The following is a 9970-nucleotide window of genomic DNA, read 5'->3' as shown; positions in this document are numbered from 1 at the left end:
TGTTACAGGGTAGGAGGTAATAAAACAGGGAATCATTGGTGCATGCAGAGCAAAGTAAAGCCCCATGATCTGATGAGACTGCCAAGGAGATGCTGAAAATGATTGTGCCTTCTTTCATCTAGAAGGCAAAAAGCATGGTTAGTCTCAGGACCACATCTATTTATTAACAGCTTCCTCTCTACTCTTCTTAGAATTCTGAAGATGGGGTTGTCACAGAGGGTGTCTAATTAATATGCTTACTTGAATTATAAAAATAAGTTAGGCTTTCTCTGACAGGAAATAAGTATGTCTGATTTGGCTACTTGCTTTGATAATCAGATTTGCCTTTCCCAATTCATTTAAATCCGTAGCTCCAAGATTTTGAAGAAGATATGTTTAAAACCTATTATAATATGCTATAAAATATATTATTTGCAATCGTTTAAACTCATAGTAAAAATGTTTATGTATCTACTTAAATGTGTGAAGGGGCATAAAGTTTTCAATATTCTTTTAAAGCATACAGAAGCAAGAAAAGTCTGATGCTTATTGAATGACAGTACACTTTCACAAAGGAACATTATGCAGCTATGAAAAAAGAATGATGAGGCTTTTTGTGAATTAATACGAAAAGATCTTCAAAACATACTGTTGGATAAAAATGCAAGGCATAGAGCAGGGCAGTATTCACCTGCTTTTCATCAGAAGAGGATAATGTAAGTAAGGATTCTGATTTGCTTATATTTCTAGAAAGAAATACTGGAAGGATACCCAAGAAACAAATACTGATGGTTATCTATGGTAAAAGTGGCTTGGTAGACAGGTATGGGGGTCACATAAAGACCTATTTATTTTGCACTAATTTTTGAACTGTGAGTACATTATATTTTCATATATTTAAGTCCTTCCAGAATAAAATAGATAAAATTGCAAAAATGTGAACATTAAAAGGTAATCCAGGAGGTAAATATTTGCCATGTTTGCAACAATAAATTATACAAAGGGTTAATATCTCTAATTTACAAAAAGTTCCTAGAAACCACTAAGAAAAAGTTAACAACCTGGTATAAAAATAAGTAAAGATTATGAACAGGCAACTCACAGATGAGGAAATACAAGCAATTGATAAAAAGTAAAAAGATGTTGACCATTACTAATGATCAGTGAAATATAAATAAGCAATCACAGTATGCCACATTTTACCTATAAGACTCTTCCCTCCCCCCAAAAAAATACAACAAAAACAACCAACCTGATAGGAGAGTAAATTGATGGAATATTTTATAAATCAATTTGGCAGTACCAATCAACATTTCTAAAGTATACAGTCTTCAACCCAGCAATTCTTTTTTTTTTTTAATTTTTTTCTTTTTTCTTTATGATACTGTAAGTTCTGGTATGTATGTGTGAGAGAAAGATGCTTGCATTCATTTTTAATAAATATTTAAGTTCTGGAGTACATGTGCAGATGGTGCAGGTTTGTTACATAGGTATACATGTGCCATGGTGGTGTGCTACATTCATCATCCCACCATGTACATTAAGTATTTCTCCTAATGCTATCCCTCCCCTATCCCCCCATTCCCTGCTATCCCTCCCCTAGCCCCTCAGCCCCTGATAGGCCCCGGTATGTGATGTTCCCCTCCCTGTGTCCATGTGTTCTCATTGTTCAACATCCACTTATGAGTAAGAATATGCAGTGTTTGCTTTTCTGTTCTTGTGTCAGTTTGCTGAGAATGATGGTTTCCAGCTTTATCCATGTTCCTGCAAAAGGACATAAACTCATCCTTTTTTATGGCTGCATGGTATTCTATAGTGTGTATGTGCCACATTTTCTTTATCCAGTCTACCACTGATGGGCATTTGGGTTGGTTTCAACCCAGCAATTCTTCTAAGACTCTCACCTACTGAAATAGCTGTACTTACACACACTTTGCAGTGTATTCTATAATAGAAAAAAATAAAAAGGAAAGAAAAAACCTAGATGTCCCACAATAAGGAACTAATAAGATAAATTATGACACAGTTTACATTATACTTAGAAACTATTAACAAGAGAAAGCAGTTTTATATGTAGTAACATGAAAGGATTCCATAATCTATTATTGAATGGGAGAATATGATTTGTGAAATAATTGGAAACAATTTGTATTATCCCACTTCTTGAAAATAGATGTAAGTATACAGATACACACTATCAGTATGCATTTCACTGTGCATAGAAGAAGAGTTCTGGTAGGATATACACCAAATTATTAACAGTACTTATCCCTGAAGAATGAAGAAAGGTAATTAGAGAAGTGTGTTTTATAAAATTTTATGTTGTTATAATTTTTTTGCCATAAGCACTTGTTACTTTGGAATTTTCAAAGCATTTAAATATTGAAGGCACTGCTAAAGTGGCAGCTCGAATCTCTTCTGAAAAAGGAGGTTCCCCCTCACAGCCATGGCAGCAATTTCCTTCTCTACCCACTACTCATCAGGTCTCAAATGTGAGATGAACTTCAGAGAAACCACATGTCATAGTAAAAAATTCACCAGACTTATGTATCTGTTCAAGTGGCTGGCAGATGGAGTTCTATCACCGTATCATGAGAAAATGCTATTCATTCCCCATTCTGTTCCATATCCCTTACCACAAGAGTCAGGATTGGTTCTCTGTAACAAGCATTCGGGAATAACCTCAACTCCCCTCAGACCATTCATCGGCCACATAGACACCTTATGGGACTTTGGTCAGCAATGAAAACTATGTTTCATCCCAAGTTACAGCTCTAACCAAGGGCAGTGACTGTCCAGAACTTTGTGTTAAAGATTCTGCAGCTACTTGCAGGATGGATGGGGAAAGAATGATGCCATCAATTAGTGATGTCTGCCAAGGAACTGTAATACATAGGCTTTCAAGTCGGTCATCCCTGCCCTTGTTCAATGGGCTCTGACTCTCTAAACCTCAGACTTTAAAACCTGCCAACTCTACTTGGTGTTATGCTTCAGGTGGGGGAAGCTGAAGGTGGAGGGAGGTGGCACGGGTAAAGTAAGGTGAAAGCTGACTGTGACTGTGTCATTATGTAGTATGTCTATTGGAAGACTATGAAGATGTGGGGTGTCTGAGGAAGGAGAAGGGGGCCCTCACAGGTGGATCTTTGGCTCCAAACAGCTGCATATGGAAGACTCTGAACATCTGGTTGCAGTGCTGGTCTGAGGTAAGCCCTGAGCCTGGATTCCATCTGTCACGTTTTACTGAGCTCATATCCCAAAGACTCATCAATTGTGCCCATGTTAAGAAACATGCCTTTCACAATTTTGAAACCTCCAAGTGCCCTGTTAATTGGCAATTCACTCATTCCCATAACCAAAAACAGAAAAAAGAAGCCAAAGCCAAAAAATCCCAGAACTTCACGTGTTGTAACTAGAAACACTCAATAAACAAAGCTAGTCCTTGAGATCCCTTGGAGAGTAATTGTCTAAGCATGCTTCTTTCTTTCAGCTCGTGAGACAGACAGACGTGCTAAGACTGTATGGAGCTCATCTTGAAAGCATTAATTTTTCCAAACACTGATGTGCAGCTCATGTGCTTTTCCTGAGCAAGTGGCAGCAGGCAGTGAGGAGGCTGCTGAGGACATTGCTCCATGCTGGGTCTGACTGTAGCAGCAACAGGGATTCAGAGGAAGTGGTCACGCTAAAGCTTGGGGGAAAGTTGGGAATTTGGAAGGCAGAGGCCAAGGCCCAGGCACCATGACCTGTCACAGGGATGGGCTGCACAATGCCTATGCACTAACGGATTGGATTACCACTTACAAACTGGAAGAAAAGAAAGCAGAACCAATATCGTAATGCCCTTTGAGGCCCATTCCCTTGGAGCCAAGTTGGCAATCAACCAAACTATTCTTCCTCACAACCTGTAGCTCCAACAACCACACACAGTGGCCAAGCACCAGGAGAGGTGGGTCATTTCTGGGTGTTGGTCTTTAAACCATTTTCCCTTCTTTTTCTCCCCAATTAGAAAAGGGAATCTACAGTGGACAATGTGATTTGGTCATCTACAGTTAAATTGTTGTTTGAGCCCCAAGTCCCTTCCCACTAAAAGGTCAGGGGCACCCTCCCTACAGTCTGTTCACATGAAACACAACAAAACCAACCACGGAGGCAAGGAGTCTCATCATCTGCCTAACACAGACATACTCAACAATTAGGATATGTCAGAAGTTCTGTCAGACTTAACAAGACAATCTCCAAGTTGATTGTTACCACAAGGCCCATGCATATCCAACATGATGCCAGGATTATCACTGGGAATCAGTGCTACACACACACCAGCATAATTGTTTTGTCACCACCAAAGCTCCGCAGCCAACTGTCTTCATATACCAATTCTAACACTTAGTTGTGTGAGATCGGTCAAATTACTAAACTTCTTTGTGCCTCTGTTTTCTGTAAAATGGGGATGATAATAGTATTTAAATAACTTCATAAATGTAAGGTGCTTAGAATAATATCTGGCACACAGAAAGCATTATATATGTGTTTATCATTATCATTATGTGATCAGCCTTCATTTTTCCATGTTAAGCTATCTCTTCCCTTTGAACCACTGCATATGCTCTTCCTAGGCTTGAGACATTGTTTCCTATCCGGCCTTCATCTAGCTATCTGCTAATTTTTCAGGTCTCCAGGAAGCCTTCCTGGCCAACTCAGCTGGGCCAGCCACCCCTGCATCTGCACCCACCACATCTTGTGCTTTCTCAACCCTGTATTAGCATCCCCATATTATCATCTGTCTCCCCAACCAGGTCCTGTTCATTGGTGTATCCCTAGCGCCTGGCACAGAGAAGTCACTCAATAAATATGTACTGAACAAATGAATGGGAAATAGATGAAGAGCAGCTTTCATCACTCAACAAGCATTTACTAAGTGCCTGCAAGATGCCTATGCCTGGAAATACATGATGGAACAGAACATCAAGGCTGCTTTCCAAGAGCTCACAGAGTTTCTGCCTTCTAGCAGTAACTCCAGAAAAAAGTGGAGGTGGGTGTAGCCCTGCCCAAGGCAGGAGGTCAACCAAGTACCATAAGGAAGGGGTGCTCTCAGAGGGGAATACAGGTTTACCTAGGATAGGTCTGTTTAACTGGAAGCAAGCAGCAGAAGCTTTGATTCTGTTTATCATGCCTGCATGTGAAGAATTAATGTCACTGCACGGATGAAAAACAAAAAGTGGACTCTTCTTTATGAGGGTGATTTTTTACCCAAGCATCACTCTCTTTCAAGAGAAACACTGGTTAGTTCATTGCATTCATGTTGTCTGCAGACTGTTTACCACACTGTAAACTCCTCTGAACAGAAATCATTGTTTGTCACGATCGTATAGTTATATCCCACCCCACTGCTGCCTTCCATCAGCAACAAGCACCTAACATAATGCCCAGAGTAAAGGAACGATGCAGATTGCAAAAGGGGCACAATTCACTCATTTGGTATCACTTCTACCCTTCTGCATTCCTCACTATGTTTTTTTAGGATTGTTTAAGGAGTATTTGTTGTTTCTTCTACTTTTCTGAAGTAGAACTGACACCACCACCACACCATCCCCCAAAATAAGCCAACTGTGGGATTCTGGAGAAAAATTACTTGGCGGTAACTTTGCCAGAGCCTTTGATAGCTCAGGCCCATTGAAGGAAAAATGGGAAGCAGAATTTCTACTTATAGTAAGAAAAAGTTGGAGCAACTTTTCCCTTGGAGATTACATCAAAGATATTTGAGGTTATGTTTTCCATACTGGTTGCCCTGAAATTGAGGGAAGGAACACAAGAACTTTTCCTCAATGAAGGCAAGCCTGGCTACCTACAGAAGGGCAATGGTGCTGCCAGACCCCAGCCCGGGAAGCCATACAGCCGGATGCAACTGCAGCTGGGAGTCCAGAGACAGCCACACTGCCTCCATCCTCCACCATCCACCCAGAACCTCGAGACCACAGGCTCATCTTCACTACCACTTTGAGGGTCATCTGTGGCTGTCTTATAACAAATTTCAAAGCTAAATAAAAGTGAGTTAGAAATTACTTGCCTAACATTTCTATTCTTTTTATGATAGTGCAAAGTAAACCAGTAAGGCTGTGATGCAGGGAAAGTCCCTGTACCATGTTTACAGAGGAACTCTGTGAGGATGACTGTGGTGTCAATGCACTAGGCCTGTGGATGTCTGTGTGAGTATGCCTCTGTTTTTCTGTTTTGTTTGGTTTTTCTTGGGGGGGATGTTTTTTGTTTGTTTGCTTGTTTTTTCTGAGACAGGGTCTCTGTCGCTCAGGCTTGAGTGCAGTGGATTGATCTTGGCAGATCAAGGGATCCTCCCACCTCTGCCTACTGAGTAGCTGGACTACAGGTGTATGCTATCACATCCAGCAAATTTTTATATTTTTAGTAGAGACAAAGTCTCCCTGTGTTGCCCAGCCTGGTCTTGAACTGGGTTCAAGCGATCTGCCTGCTTTGGCCTCCCAAAGTGCTGAAATTACAGGCATGAGCCACTGTGCCTGGCCCCTTTACCTCTGTTATGTTGGGGTGGGACAAATAAGACTGAATAATATTGGAAATATAACCCATGGGCTTGTCACTAAAGCAGCTAATTCTCAGCCATAAGACAGTTTCCCTGGGAGACCAACTGGACTGAGAACATAGAGGTAAGACAGGCAACTAGGAGTGGACAGCTTATTTTTTCTTGATATCTTTGAGACACTCTTGCATGGAGGTACATAAACACATTGCTCATTAAAGTGTTACCAGGATCTATTTTAAATAACACGTGCCCAGGAGCAATGTGTGCTGTTCTCACTTCTCTCCTTGACAGTCTCGCTAGACAGGAGAATGTCATAGAAGGTGGGTCTGAATTTCTGCTAAGCCTTTTACAAATGTCCTCCATGATATTCTTGCATACAAGATGGTGAAAAATGAATGGGATGAGCACATAGCTAGGTAGAATTGCTGTAGATAAACTGCATGGACCAAAATGTTTGTTAAGACAATACAGTAAGCTTTAGGTGGAATACAGGTCTCTGGTAATGGCCACAGAGCTCCTCCCTTGACTGTTGTGTTTAACTTTTAAAACAATCATTTCCTTAGATCATGAGATCAAAGATATGCTTTTAAAATGGGCAGATGATGCAAAACTGGTATCGTGGGCTTCATGGCATAATAGATGACCAAAATCAAGATGTAAAATTATCTGGGCAGATTCGAACACTAGGTCAAAATTAACAAGGGCAAATTTCATGTCTGAGATCTACATTTTTAAATAAAAATATAGTAATCACCCAGTCTTTTGTATCTACCCTAGAGAAGCACTTGTACATGTGTACAAGGAGATGCTGTTTATGATGATTTTGAAAACCAGAAATAATCAAAGAATTGCTACGGAAACTATGGAATATCCACACTGTGAAATATACTATGCAGATTTCCAGGACGTGTTGCATACAGAAAACTTGCAAAATGATATGTTAACCTCAAACACACCTACACGAATTCACACATTTATGCTGATATATACCTATATATGTAAACTAACAAAAGCTGTCTGGAAGTACCCCTAATAACTAATACCAGGATCTACCTTCAAAGAGACACTGAGTTGACATGGAGTTCAAAAACGCTTTGGCCTTATGGGTAGCCTGTGAAATTCACAATGTATTTGTGTTAAACTAGTGTAATTAAGCCTTCTTTTTAAAGTACACCCTTGCTTTTAGCTTTTTTAAAAAATGTTTTACAATGGAGGAAAGGATACAAATTCTTGGGCTTTCAGTTACCGCAAACCTAAGAGGAGTCAGTATTGCGGAAAGACTACAGAAAGCTAACTTATACTCTACAGACTGTGTTAGAAGTTTGGTGTTCAGATAGCCTGCAAGGACTAGAGTTCATTAAGCTGATCATGTCTGGAACACTGGGTTGGATCCAATTCTGGCAGCAGGAACACTGGCAACACAGAATGCAACTAGAGGAAAGAAATGCTCTGGGGATTATGAAAAGCACAACATCAGAATAATAAATATTGGACTACAACTGTTTAACCTGAAGACAAAAAGATTATGGAAAAACAAACAGGTTCCTTCAAATATTTGAAGGCTTGTTATGTAGATGAATCACTAAACTTATGAGTTTTTCCAGAGGTAAACATGAAGATAAATAAATACAAGTGATTTTTTTCTATTAAAAAAGAAAAAGAAAAACATTCTAACAGGAACAAATGACAAAACAGCCTATCAGGCCAGGTCATGAGCTCCCTGTCATCGGAGGTATTCAACTAAAATACTGTATGTAAAAGGATGTTGGGTTTTATTAGAATAAAACTATATGATATTTAATATCTCCAACAATTCTAATGTTCTATGGTTCCATATTTCGACTGCAGAATCAATTTTCAATCAATGTATAATCTCAATTCCAAATCCCACAGGTGGTATACTCTACCACCAGGTGGCAGTAGATGCCTTGGGTTCTGGGTCCTAAATGTTAGGTGTGGTTAAAAAGAAGTTAGCATAATACTTTTAAAACTAAAATAATAAAAGAACAAAGTCCAATCATTATGCCAAAAAAGTAATTCCTTTTAAAGAAACATGTAAGTATAATTCATAATCTTTCTGATTATTCCATCACAATGGTTCTTAATCCATTGACTTTCCTCCTGTACATTTCTTTTGTACAGGGTCTACAGAGACCCCTTACCTTGTGTGGCCTCCTCTCTCTGATGTCAAGCTTCCTGACTTGTATACAGTTCCTGATCCCTGTGTCTGTTCTTGATGGAAAACTCCCCTCTGCTTCCTCTGCAGCTGCAGATCATGTCTGCCACTACAATCTTTCTTCCTGACCCAAGAAGAACTATTGGAGGGTCAGAAAAACACCCAGCCCCTTCCTGCTTCTAGCCTTCCTACTCTGTATCCACACAGCCAAAGCCACAAAACAGGCAATCAACAAACAAAAACAGAATAGGCTCCAACCTAACAGCATGAAAGTATATGATTATCTCTTCCCAAATACAAGAGAATAATCTTCCACCCAGCTCTTAAAGAGAAAACTTTCCTTCTCCAGCCACAGCTGTTTGGGTTGGTGTTGCTTAAAATTTAAATACAATTAACAACCCTTGTTCCAGTCCCTAGAAACCTTCAAGTGCTAACAGTTACCTTGGTTGAGAGTGAGAGATCACTTCAGAAAATCTAGTACTAAGGAAGTATTTCTGTAAGCACTTGCAAGTAAATGCAAATGAAACAAGATTTATTAAACTAAGACTTAAGGCAATTTTACTATGTACCTGAGTCAAGGATCTACTCATCTTTCTAGTCTCAGGTGAAAGACCTCTTCTTCCAGGAAGCCCTCAGGACGTTAGGACTATGCCTGTTGTCTCTGCTCTGTGCTCCCATATCCTCCTCAGTATCTCCCATCACAGCCCTGCACCTGCCCTGTCACCATCCTTACCACATACATTATGGCCGCTCTACCAGCCTGTTTCCCTGTTACACAGCAAGGCCTAGACTGTACCTGATGCTTTTATCACTGAGCCCCTCAACACAGTAGAACCCAATAAACATCCAGGAGACTATGATAAATAAACACAACATCAATTAACTAATCAATGTGGAACCCAAGACTGGGCAGCTGTTTCACTGAGGTAAATATCCACTCCACAAACACTTTGTGTCTCTTAGGCCAGTTATAGTTCAGAATGAGTCAAACCCAGATCCTGCCCTCAAACAACGTACAGTTGAGTAAGGAAATCAAAACAAGTACACATATCTATAGCACAAAATATATACAGGAGCACCACAAAAAGATGACTATCAGAGGATGGAAAAACAGCAGCAAAGGCACAAAGATCACCAAGTAGTTCAGGTAACTGGAACTAAGCCTATGGGACAGGTAATAACGGGGCTAGAGCCTAGAGGTCCTTGAACAATACCTTTGAGTACTCAGTACATACCAGGCTAACTGCTTTACATTCATGATCTCATTT

At 40.0% G+C, this 9970-nt stretch overlaps 1 long non-coding RNA gene across 1 annotated transcript in view; it reads left to right on the top strand.

Moving 5' to 3' along the window:
- The first annotated feature begins 5519 nt into the window (after positions 1 to 5519).
- Positions 5520 to 9970, top strand: part of LOC119469082 — a 12389-nt gene continuing 7938 nt past the window's right edge. Inside the window, exons 1-2 of the long non-coding RNA XR_005197905.1 lie at positions 5520 to 5611; positions 6068 to 6179. This is a non-coding gene — a long non-coding RNA (uncharacterized LOC119469082). The remainder of the gene's footprint in view (positions 5612 to 6067; positions 6180 to 9970) is intronic.

This window comes from Cebus imitator, unplaced genomic scaffold (genome assembly GCF_001604975.1).
Source record: "Cebus imitator isolate Cc_AM_T3 unplaced genomic scaffold, Cebus_imitator-1.0 Scaffold568, whole genome shotgun sequence".
Taxonomy (NCBI): Eukaryota; Metazoa; Chordata; class Mammalia; order Primates; family Cebidae; genus Cebus; species Cebus imitator.
Note: the sequence above shows the minus strand (reverse complement) of the source record. Positions and strands in the feature narration are given on the sequence as shown.